The 13,421-nt window shown below is 37.9% G+C and overlaps 1 long non-coding RNA gene across 1 annotated transcript in view; it reads right to left on the reverse strand.

The window, feature by feature from the left end:
* Positions 1-13,421, reverse strand: part of LOC124864122 — a 38,551-nt gene that overhangs the window by 9,336 nt on the left and 15,794 nt on the right. The gene's annotated exons all lie outside the window — the stretch shown is intronic.

A 13,421-nucleotide genomic window follows, 5' to 3' on the forward strand; every position in this document is an offset into this window, starting at 1 on the left:
TACAAGAGAAAGGTCTGATATTTCCTGTTTGGAGGAAATAAAAAAAAGGAACCATACTTGCAATATTGTTTTATTTGTTTTTAATTCTTGAGTCCTTTTTATGAGTTAGCAAATTGGTAAACAAGACATTTAATAAAACATTTGTTACAGTACACATTTAGTTTATTTACACTAAAGTTTAAATATTTATAAAATTATAAAATAAAAATTGTATTTTACAATGAATTCAATCCAATCCAGCTTTATTTATAAAGCACTTTACACTACCACAAGGACCAAACTGTTGTACAGAATACATAAGAACATTAAAATTACAAATGCCATTACACATACACAGAATACAAACATTTTAAGTACTTTTAAAAAAACACACCACCAGTCATGCAGTGAAAACTAACCTAAACAACTTTAAAATGAATCCAAAAGCATATAGGCAGCCAGTGGAGTGAGACAAAAACGGGAGAAATGTGCTCATATTTGCGATTACAAGAGAAGAGACGTGCTACGGCATTTTGTTCTCTGGAGCTGGGCAATAGAAGAACCACTAACTCCCACATAAAGTGCATTACAGTAATCCAGCCGAGTAGTAATGAAGATATGGATTACTGTTCAAGTGCCTCCTAGGAAGAATGGGCTTTATTTTAGCCAACTGCCTTAAATGATAAAAACAAAACTTGATTTCACAACTGCCCTGATCTGGCTGTCAAATTTAGGATCAGCATCCACTTTAAGTTCAAGGTTTGTAATGGCCAACTTATACTGGGCCAAAAAACCAAACTTAGTAGTAGGAGTCTTAGCTGTGTCATTAAAACCATGACTACGGTTTTACTCTCATTGAACTTTAAAAAGTTGAGAGCCATCCAGGTCTTTTAGTCTTCAAGACATTTTAGCTGCAGTTTACATCTTTCTTTTTAAGCAGAATATAAATCTATCATCAGCTGAACAGCAGAACAGAACATTCTGCTTCCTCAATACGGAGCCAAGCAGCAAAAAGAAGGTGCCCCAAAACTGAGGCCTCTGGCACTACCAAATGATAGAGGATGATACGTGGCCAGTGGCTACCAAGGTTAACACGAAAAGTTCGATTTTCCTAGTATGATCTGAACCAGTCGATTAGTGTGTCCCTGATGATAACCCACTTACAAAAACAATAGAGTAACATTTTTCAAATCCAAAAGGACAGAAACAACAGTCACCAGAATCAGTTGCTAAAAACACATCATTAAAAACTTTTAAAAGAGCTAATTTGATGCTGTGTAAAGTTTTAAAACCACATTGGAAAACCTTAAATATTGTGCTCTTCCAAAAAGGCCATTAACTAATCATAAACCACCTTCTTGATAATTTTAGAAATGAAGAATAGTTTAGAAACTGGCCTATAGTTAGCAAAAGCTGGGATCTACAGCAGGTTTTTTTAGAAAAAGGGTTGAACAACAGCATGCTTTAAACTTTACACAAACTGCTGTTAGCAATAGTAAGAACAAAAGCCCGCAGAGAGGTAGAAGAATCAGAATCAGCTTTATTGCCAAGTTCGTACATACAAACAAGGAATTTGACTCCGGTACAGTTTGCTCTTTTGTTCTGTTATTGCATTACAGAATATACATATTTACAATGTACAATATACACATATATAATAAAAAGGTGCATTTACAACATCTGTATGCTGTTGTTCTGTACTTTATTGAATGTTCAACAGAGAAACAGCCTGGGGGAAGAAACTGTCTCTGTGGCGGCTGGTTTTAGTAAACAGTGCTCTGTAGCGGCGGCCTGAAGATCGGAGAAACAGCATCATGTGGAGAACCTGCAGGCTTTAAGCGACCAACAATCTTATGTAAGGATGACAGTCACAGGCTCAGACTGGTTAACAACAGAGACTGATGGGTCACTACTAGCAAGTGACATTGAGGCCCTCGTTGATGTGATCCTTTCAATAAATTATGAAAAGAAAAAAAACACCAGGATTATGACAGGATACTATCAGAGAAAAGCTTTCTTTTGGCTTTTTTTTTTTTTTTTTTACACTTGTTTGAAAATGATGCCAGCATTCCTTTAATATTTTGTCACCTGCAGTTTGTTCTTTTTCCACTTGCTCAGCTTGACGGTGCTCCTGTCCTGTCTGGTGATTCACTCAGGGCCCCAGATTTAGTTTTAGGCTGCCTGATTTTCAGTGGAGCTACAGAGTCCAAAACTGTGACACGTAGAATAAAACCATGAGGTAAGCTCCTCAGATTCACTGCATGCTGGCTCAGGAGCGTCCCCGATCTGGTTAAAAACAGCAAGAAACTGAGCAGCAATGCAGGAGTTAAAAATGCAACTACACCAAGCGGCACTATGTGGTTTTAAGGTGGCAGGTGCTCCTCCACTTCAGCACATCAGTCACCACATGTTGTCTGTCTGTGGGCACTTTTGCATTCTGCATTTAACACAACTTATTTCTAAAGATGTGATTAGCTTAATTAAATTGGCATGTAAATAGCTTTTTAAATGGTGCTCATTTTAAACCTTTTTGTACTTTGATATAGAATTTGAAAAGTAATTCTGTAAATCTACTTCATAATAGATTACTATGTTTTAACAGGTTAATTAGGTAGGAAATCCTTAGCATGTTACATTATTGCAAACTGTAAACACATTAAACTTTCCAAACGTTTATAGAATTACAGGCACTGCAAAACATTTTAGGACAAGTGAAAGGAAGTGGTAGACAACAAACCCCTGAATGCCTAACCAACCAATGCATCACAACAGAGACGTCAGTCTAAAACCCAGAAAGTAAAGCATTCAGTTCATTAAAAAAAACTTTCTTCAGTTTCCTTTGTGCGGGGTTGCTGTCAAATTCTCAAACCTCTTAATTAATCTGAACAGATATGTAGAACAATTAGCTGCACCATATCAATAGCTTACTAGTTTCTTTTCATTTATACATTTTGTCAGCAAAGTGGAAAAATATGCATCCACTGAGCTGTTTGGTCGGAACTGTTGAGAGAAAATGTGTGAGCATGAACATGGTGAATAATCAGTTATAACTGACTTACTCTTTGGCAGTCATGTTCAGTGAACAGGCGTTTATGTGAATGATAGAGTAAGGGAGGAGGAGCCTGTTTTAATCATATAAGAGCTAATGCTTCCTGATTGCAACCATGTACTGACTGCATAAATAGACAGCTCAGACAGAAGCAGCATAATTGGATTTTAAATGAATCCTCTGACTGGAAAAATATAAACCAAGGAATCTTCTAGTGATCTACTATTGTATTTCTGAATCTTGGAAATGGTGCTCAGTTTGGATTTAGTCCAGAATGCATCCGACATATGAGAATAAAACTTCTAAATTACAATTTTTTTTCTGAGAAAATTTTTGACAGCTGTGGTATTGTCAAAACATAAGCCCAGCCAAGGTATTCATTGAGTTTTATGCAGCAGAAATGTAAATTTTAAAAAAGATCGCTGTTCACAAGAAAAACAATCCAACATTTTAAGAGCTTTAGAGACTTATCCAAAGCAACTTGCAGCTGTAGTTGCCACAAACTGTGGCTCTACAAAAGTACTGACTTTTGGGGGTAACAGTTATGCACGCTGAGGTTTTCTGTTCTTTTGTCCTATTTGCTTTACAAAAAAAAAAAACATCTGCAAAGTTTTTGGCGTGTTCTGTAAATGAAAAAGTGCAAACTCACAAACAACCAATTTTAATTCCAGGTTGTGAGGCAACAAAATATGAAAAAAGGAGATGAATACTTTTGTAAGGGCTATAAATGTCGACCTACTGAAAAGGATGTCATGAATGCAACAATTGTAGTGCTTGGCACTCAACACTGTGTGGACAGCCAGCTTCTTTACCAATGATCTTGTGTAGCTAACCTTCTTTGTGGAGGATGTCAGTCAGTTGATTGTGTAGTAACAATAACACGAATAACATCAATAACATGACATTTTTGTAGTATAATCTTTTGGGAATTAGCCTCATGTACTATTTTTATTTTCTAACAAACTGAATTTTGGGGTTTAATTAGCTGCAAGGCATAAATCATCAAAAATAATACAAATAAAAGCATAAAATATGGCAATCTGTGTGATGACTTTGGATTTCACTTTTGAATTCGGTTGCTTAAATAAATTTATTTGCTTAAATAAATAAACTTTTCAGTGATATTATGGCCCGTTGAGATGTGCATGTGTAATGACAGCATAGTAAAACTGATGAAATTGTGTTTTAGTTGGCTTGTTTGGCTTGGTGATAAACTTGGCCAACCCAAGTTTATCTGTTGCCGCCATCTGATCCCCTTTAAAAACTTTCTGGACATGCCCCTGAATGCAGAACCAAAAGAATGTGAGCTGCAACAGCCCTTCATATAATCTGTACGCCAGGAAAACACACACTCATTGAACACAACAGATATTCTCCTTTATTTTCTTGTGCAGAGTTCACACATCACACAAACCAAGGCAGGACTTTGCAAGGACAAACATGCACTGACACAGGAAGATTATGCATTGTGGCTTCCTAGTCAGGATTTTATTTTGCACCAAAAGAAAAACCATGTTCACCAATGTTAGCTTGGATGGTTGTGCCCTCTGTCTGCTGATTTCTACCCAACCGTTTTGTGCTTCATTGACTCTCCACATGAAGACATGGCAAAGATCCAGCCTCTGTGTGCCTTTCCGTGTTTTCCATGTTGGATTGCTGTGAGAAGAAACCAGCGCTAAGGGATACTGGGACTGAACAGGGGAAATTGTTTGTGAGGGATGCCCCGACTTGGCTGTCATCCAACCCTTCGACAGAGGGATGCAAGGACACTCCAGACAGTCTGGCATCTTCAGCGCTTACAGAAGAAAAGGTACCCTCTGCTGATTTTATCCTCAGGCTCAGCTATTAAATTTCAACGCGATCTTTTTACTGTTTTGCTCTAACGCTTGTAATTGTGAAAATATTGTCCTTTTGCACTTCAATGTGTGTTACTTCTGGTGTGGGACACTCAGCAGACAGAAGGTAGCACACTGTTACCATTTATGACCGACCAGCTAAAAGTCAACAACTGTGCAGCAATAGTGCTGTAGAGGAACAAAAGGCTCTGCTTTGAGCCAAATTTGAAATGATAAAGAAAATGATGATATTTAACAGATATGTGTGAAAAGCACATATGAGAATAGATAAGATGGATGCACAACGATCCAGGGAGGCAGAGAGGTGCGCCCTGTAGCACTCAATAAAAGCATCCCTCCTGCTCTTCCATAGTAGCATGAACCAGAGACAATGTATGCTTTGTCAGATTTATACTTCAGCCTCGTGTTGTAGCCTGTTGTCCTAACATCCGCTGCAGCAACTTCCTTCCTGTTTGCTCCTTATTTGTGTGCCTGTTTTCTTTCTTTCTTTCTTTCTTTCTTTCTTTCTTTCTTTCTTTCTTTCTTTCTTTCTTTCTTTCTTTCTTTCTTTCTTTCTTTCTTTCTTTCTTTCTTTCTTTCTTTCTTTCTTTCTTTCTTTCTTTCTTTCTTTCTTTCTTTCTTTCATCCGTGTTCCCTTCTTTTGTGCTACTGATGAATGCTGGTGTTTCAGCTCTGGCATAGTGCCAGGTCTGCCCGAAGAGTGTGTGTGTGTGTGTGTGTGTGTGTGTGTGTGTGTGTGTGTGTGTGTGTGTGTGTGTGTGTGTGTGTGTGTGTGTGTGTGTGTTCGTGTTCGTGTGTGGACATATGCAAATTGGCTTGTTTAGGGTCCTCTACATCAGCAAACACTTGTGAGGACGGTTTGGGGAGCTTTGCACTTGTATCTATTGAGTGGTTTCTTACAGGGTGTACAGGTATTTATACATAAATTTGTCCAAAATTTATATAATAACAACATTATACATTTTAGCACATTTATGTGGTAATTATGTGGCCTGTTTTTGGGTTGTGAGTTTGGATATTGTTTGAGCTTTCAGTAAATGTGACATATTTTTCTCAGATTTAGTCTGATAAAAGGAAAAAGGGAGGACAAAGGCAAATAAATTGTGGCAGATTAACACAATCTTCATAGATTGGTAGGTTTTTCAATTTACTTGGGTAATTAAGATGGTCTGAAGGTACTATCATCCATCCATCCATGTTCTTTATCCCATTTGCCTATGCAGGGTAAAGAACATGCAAGTATGAATGATTCCTCTGCCTGTCTTGAATTACCTGTGTAAATTTGGACAATCTGAGCCTGGTGACTTGTCCTGAATACACCCTGGACAAGTCAACAGCCTAGCACAGGGCAACACAGAGACCACCAGGACAACCAACCATACAAACTCACATCTGAGGGCAAATTAGAGAGGTCAGTGGGAGGAAGCTAGAGTACCCAGAAAGAACCCATGCATGAAAAGCAAAAGAGGAGAAATGCTCTGGCCAGGATTCAAACCCAGTTCTACAAACAGCATTATCACTGTGCTGCCCATTTAAGGAATCATAGTTCATCATTCAAGTCAAAACAAAGTTAATTCTACCCAAAAACATTTCCTGAAAAGATTCCCTTCATCATTGATCAGTAGAAGATTGTACCCAGGGGAATACATTGAATCACAACATCAGTATAATGGGCTGCTTGGATGCAATATTTCATTAAAACGATGCTTTCCAATAATTTATTCGGCAACTTTGATGGGCTTCAACTGTCCTCAATCCTAGGTCTGATATGGATCTAAGTGATCATCATTAAATTAATCATTAAATTAAGCGACAGTGGTGCTGATGGTTCACATCGTAATAATGAAAAAGATAAAAAATAGTGGGGAAATTGGTTGTTAACTGCAATCAATACCATAATCACAGTATTACGTACACCGAGTCTAAAGGTCTGTTTTGGACAGCCGTGGGTCTTCTGTTTAGGAAAGTCAAAGTCAAGTTTAAGACATGCAGAGTCGGACAGCGATCTTCGATTGTACCTATCCAGACGCATTCGTTTTAACACCACTCAAAACAACAGACATAAACACTGGTAACACCAAGACTCTTGTGATGGTTTAGGTGTTCTTTATACTCTATAGGAGATGAGTGTTGAGGGAGTCTGCTGAGGGCAGATGTTTCTCTGGAACTGATGGAATGTGTGTGCTGCAGCTTGAGTGATTGTGTTCATGCAAATTAGACCCGCTTTTGTGTTTCTTAATCTGGTTTGGAATTTAGCATTTGTAAGGTGTCCTGACAACTTGCCACCCCCTACTGTGTGTGTGTGTGTGTGTGTGTCCAGATTTCTGCCTGCCTGGCCCTGTCTGTGACCACAACTGTGTGCAGAATAACAATGAGCCTCTCAAGCTGCAGCGACTGTGAGCCTGTGCCTTTGCCAAGGGCCAGTGTTGTCCTGTTTAAGAATGGGTTTAAATCCAACCTCACCTCTTTTTGAGAGAGTGCAAACCACCTGGCAAACTGTGGCCTCTAACTGGTTAACATTGCACTTTTTTTTCTCAGTTTTGTGTTGCATTAAATCTACATTTTGTGTATGTAGTTGGTAATGCAGCCTTCATTCCATGAACAACAGATGGGTGCTGACATTTCTAAAAGCCATAAAGTGCACTGTTATTGTTTGCATCAGGGAAATGCAGCCTGTGGGATGTAGCCTCTTTACTCTGATACCCCTAAAAACACCCAGTGCAAACAATTGGCTTCAGAGGCCGGAGAATCTGTCTAAAAGGCAATTATTTATGGTTCCTTCCACAAATCTGGCCGTTAAGTTGGAGTGGCAAGAAGAGACATTAGAAGTCCTATTTACAGGTTGCCAGAAACCATGAGCCACTGCAAACAAATGGCAAAAGGTATTCTAGTTAGATGAGACCAAACCTGAACTTCTTTGCTTACTTATAATAGGCTTTTTTTTGGCAGAAATATCATACTGCACGCTAATATGAACACACACACCACTCTGAAACCTGGTGGTGGCATCCTGCAGTGTGTTCTTTTCTTTAGTAGAGACAAAAAGGCTGGTCAAGAACTTAGACACCTGAGCAGAGGTTTGCCTTCCACATAAATGCATCCCACACTTTTAAGATTATTTGAAAAAAAAAAAAAAAACAATACATCATATTCTATACTTTGCAATAAGGTAAAACTTGGTATTGATCTATAACCTAAAATTTCAATAAAAACCCAACGTTCATGACATGACTAATATGACTAAGTGCAAGGGGTATGAATATGTTTGCAAGGCATTGTATTTCAGATGCCATCCAGCTTTTAAAAATCAAGGATTCAAGTAGAAGAAGTAACAATTCAGCTTTTTTTTCCTGTTAAAAGTATATGGTAGTAGTAGTTAAAAATTAGAATTATGTATTTTACCAAGCACACACAAAAAAGATGGTTTTAATTCCTTACTGTCATATCCAAACAATAGAGGTGTCTTGCAGGATGTAAAAATTGTACAAAAATATGAGCTGACACTGTGGATTGCAAATGGCACTTAAGTTGGAATCTGATTAAACTAAATGCTCTTTCACCTTTTATGATGTTTAGGATCTCTGATCATCTTTAGTTCAAAATCTACAGTATGTGCCCAGTACAACTTAAATCAGCAACCTTTTCAAGTAGTCATAATGAATGTTTGGAAAAGCTAATAATGTGTGGACATAAAAAGATCGAGAAAGCCTGTACAAAAAAAGAAGGGTCCTAATAAACAAACAAATGGGAGAAAAAGTATTTTAAGGGAAATCTCTGCGGTGTGCAGAGTCTTCAGCCTAGACAGTTTTCCCTCTGCTTTTTTTATTAGTATTGCCAGCAGAGTAAGGCAATAGGATGAATCAGTTTTTTTTCTCAAGGAGGGCATAGATCCTGCATATTTATTACCAGCCTACCATCCACCCGCAAAATGATCCACATTCTGTTGATCTGTATGTGGAACCCCCACCAGAGGGCAGGTCCACGGCTGGGCTGTCTAGACACCTTATTTATGGTCGCAAGCGTGAGGCTGAGACGACTTTCTGAAGCAGGAAAACTTCTATCTGTGTAGAATATGTCCTCCTAAAACATGTGTCTAAAAAAGAGAGATTCAAATGAGTCACCAGTAAAGATATTTTTACAAGATGAAGATCTTGCACTCACAAGCGATGAACACACACTTTCAAAGCTATTTGTGAGCATGACGTCGACGTCCTTCTGTACCCTAGATTGAGTGAGCATTTAATTTGCTCGCCTATGGCAACAGCTGATTACCATGCATGGTGGAGGGAAATGGGTGGGAATCATTGGAATAAGGCTGCTGTCATTGGAGTAAAAAAAGACCTGCTACATTCTGATGCACACAGCTTTGCTAAAGAAGCAGAACAAGACCTTTTTGTCAAGAAGGTCCCCTTGAGCAACTATTATTGTTGTTATTATTAAATTAGTTTAAACTATAAACTAAGATAAAAGATCTCTTCTTCTAGTGAGTCCTGGTCAAAATGGTGGCATTAACACTAACTAAAAACTGACTGTTAAAAAAAGTTTGCATCCCACTGATTCATATAGTTGGATATTTTCAGACTTAAAACACTTCGGTGAGCAGTTCTGATTTTCAGTACTCATTTCAGTGTCATATCATTGTGGGAGCACTGTCAAGCAGTTTGGCCTGCTTAGTCAGGTTTTGGCTGTATCTGAACTTGTTCAAAACATAGGTTTTAAAAATACATTTATTTTCTCCTCTGTTTCTTATTAAATGCAGTGTTGTTTATTTATCGTTAGAATCTGGATCCCATTGAAAATCACTCATCTCTGCTAAAAAGGTAAATAAAACAATAAAAATCCATCTCCTGGGCAGTGTCTGTTCAGCTCGCTGTTTGATAGTAGCCTGAGGTGAACATTAGGCTAGGAGAATAACAATCACATCCAAATGCCACACTTGTGTTCTGCATGTGCAAGAATAAAAAACATAAAAACCTCTGGAAAGCAAAATAAAATTAGAAGCACAGTTGCCCCAAGATTTTCCATCTGTGTGTGTGTGTGTGTGAGAGAGAGAGAGAGATAAAGTCAGACAGACAGAAAGGAGGAAGAGGTTTTCTGCTGTAAAGCTTTGCTAAAATATGAATAATCAAAAAGGTTTTTTTCTTATTTGCATGTTACTGTTAACATCCATAAAACATGCAACATAACGAGGGAACAATGCATTCAACATTTTTGGTTTTGTGTCTATTTTGTGTTCTTCTTGTTAGTATACTTTAGTTTTATTTTCATTCTTTTTATTCAACACCTTTACTTTCAGTTTTATGTTGACCCAACTTTTCTGTTGAGTTTCACTTTCTGTTTGTTCACAGCGACATTGCTTGACAAGTTAAATCTTGAAGTCGCAGAAAATCACACCAGGTGCTTCTCCAGTCCACTAGGATGTGGAACTGTAGCTATAATTCACACAGGCTTGCCAGAACTGCACAAATTGCAATATTTATATTGTAAGGTTAGAATTTGGTGTAAAAAAACATGGATTCATTTTTTTTTAATGAATCAGGATGGTAGTGGTGGTTTAATGGTATGGGAAATATTTTATTGCCACATTTTGTGTCCTTTAATACCAACTGAGCATTGTTTAAACACATCAGCCTACCGCAGTATGGTTGTTGACCAAGTCTTTCAAAGAAAAGACTTCTGTCTCACAACCCAACTCCCTTACCTATGTATAGAGTAGGGGAATCACTACCACAAGTAAAACACAATCAGTACTTTTTAAAAATCCCTGCAGCTCCTTCAGTCCCCTGATATACAGAGTGTGTATACTTTTGAGAATAATTTGTAAGTACCTGTTGTATTTAAACTTTGCTGAGATTTAGAGCCATGACAAAAAAAAATAAATCGGGACTTCCAGTGAACTTGGTAATCCTACCCTCCTGAAGTCAGCGGTTCTTTATGAGTCCTCAGTCTTTAAATCCAAGATGGCCACCATGCAGATAAAATGTATGGTCGCGGCACTAATATGCTTTTTATTTTCACTTCTAGGTTAGGTTTGTATTTTATTAACTCATTCACACACAGAGTACTGAACCACCTCTTGCAGTGAACATGTCCCAGCATAGTTAAGATAAATACATTGTTATTAGCTTGCAGTGCCCATCTTGGACACCAACAGTTGCCAAATCCCACAGGTTTTCCAACTTGCAACTCAAATACACCTAAGACGGAGATGTTAATTATCTGGTCCCTGACTTTTGAGGAAAACTGAGCAGCTTTAAAATTGTCCTTTGCCTGCAAATACTTATCGCAGGATTATAAATGTATCATATTTCTAAATATTTTCTTTAACTTAAAATCTCAAGATCTCACATTTAACTCTTTAGTTTTTAAGTCGGTGGGAATATGTCTTCCTGATTATTTTTATTTGGATCGCTTGTAACACAATGCTGACATGAATAAGTCATGTAGATAGAAACTCTACACACTCACATTAATCCAGTGACACACAGACACTTTGATATTCCTGTTTTATACATGCCCTCCGTTCTCTCACATAAACAGGGCTCCTGCACTCAAAGCATTAACTGCCAAAGGAACTTGGTTTTATTGGAGGTCTGCTGCATGAAGAGGACAAGATAGCAAGAAAGAGTGAAGCGGGATGGGGTGAAGAGATGAAATGAAAGAAGTTTATAGGGAAGCAGGGCCTGAGTGTAGGTATATGGGCCCAGGGAAATACAATGTGCTTTCAAAGTTTTGGTCTCAGACGTTCAGCAAGGCATTTTTTGCTCAACAGATATTTTTCTTCTGCTTCCTCCCCATCACTGGTCATTAATACAAATAATTTATCAAAAAGCCAACTGATTAGATTATAGATTTAAAAACTACAGTCAAAAACTCAATTATAAAAAATGTTAGAATTAGATTATATGCATGGTTAGTTTTAAAAATGAAAGAATCACATCCCAACTTTAAAACTTTTATTTTGACATTATGTTGTACTTTTGCTCTGTGGGAAAATGTAAAAGTATTCACAACCCCAACACACCTCATATTTTGTCATGTTACAACTATACATTTTAAATGTATTTTATTGGGATTTGATGTGAAGGGCCAACAAAAAGCAGTGTACGATTGTGAAAAGGGAGGAAGATGATACATGGTATAAAAATGGGAATATAAGAAATGAGAAATAAAAAAACGTTTGAGTGTACAGGATTGCCCTGTCTTTAGCTCCATCCATTCCATTGATTTCAACCAGCTTCCATGTAGCTGCTAAAGAAAGCATTCCCAAAGCATGATGCTGCCACCACCATGTTTCCTTGTGTGGATGGTGATGTTTAGTGTTAGTCTTCCACCATTCATTGTGTTTTGAATGTAGACAAAAAAGGATTTGATCTTAGTCTCCTTTGAACAGAGCACCATTTGTACTATTTGAGTCCCCTATGTGGATTATAGCAAACTTTAAAGTGAATCTTTTTGAACAATGGTTTTCTTTTTACCATTTTCAGTAATGGTCAGATTTTTGGAGTGACCAGCTAATAGCTGTTGACAGATAGTTGCCAACAGATTCTGCCACTTTGATCTTTGCAACTCCTCCAAAGTTATCATGAGGCTCTTCATTGTTTCTCTGATCCTAAATCAGCTGTATGTCTAGGTGGGTAGCTATGTATTGGTGCATTTACAACTGTGCTGTACTCTTTACATTTTTAGATGAGTAATTGAACAATGTTCCATCAAATATTAAAACTTCTCCACATTTTTTCCCTGATCTGTCTGTTGTGTTATTTGGTCTTCATGATCTTGTTTGTTCACTGATGTTCTCCAATAAACCTCAGTGGCCTTCATAGAACACCTGGATTTGTACTGAGACTGAATTACATACATGTGGACTCTGTTTATTAATAAGGTTACCTTTTAAGGCCAATTGGTAGGAGTGAATTTTGTTTATTGTAATCAGAGGACAGGAGGCAATATATAAATGCATTGCCACACTTTTCAGATTTAGATTTCTAAATAAAACCATGTTGTTCTTTGCTCTTCCACTTCACAATAGTGTTCTACCTTGTGTTGGTCTGTCACATTAAATCCCAATAAAAAACATACATTTGTGGTCGTAAGGACCACAAATGTGCAAAGGTGTAAATATTTCTGCAAGGCACTGTATGCATATTTATGTGTGTTCCCTGTCAGCTAACCTTCCCTCTCGGAATAGGGAAATATTTAAAGGGCAACAGAGATATTTCAGTGAGACCTGATGAAGCTAATCTGTGTGTGTATGTGAATATGGCTGAGCTCCTCCATGCAGAAATATGATGCATTACATCTGGAACCTGCTCTGGCATTGCCATGGTTACGCCCGTCAGACTGACATGCTCCCACAGCGTGCTCACATACACACACAAACACACACATAGAGATACAAAGACCCACATGCACACTTATGCAGGCACAGTGGTAATGAGACACCCAGAGACTGGCAGCATGCCAGGGCAGCCTGAACACACACAGTCTCCCCCCACAATGCACTGGAACATTCTGAGCTCAGAAACAATTTACAT

The sequence above is a fragment of the Girardinichthys multiradiatus genome, chromosome Y (genome assembly GCF_021462225.1).
Source record: "Girardinichthys multiradiatus isolate DD_20200921_A chromosome Y, DD_fGirMul_XY1, whole genome shotgun sequence".
NCBI classification, from domain to species: domain Eukaryota; kingdom Metazoa; phylum Chordata; class Actinopteri; order Cyprinodontiformes; family Goodeidae; genus Girardinichthys; species Girardinichthys multiradiatus.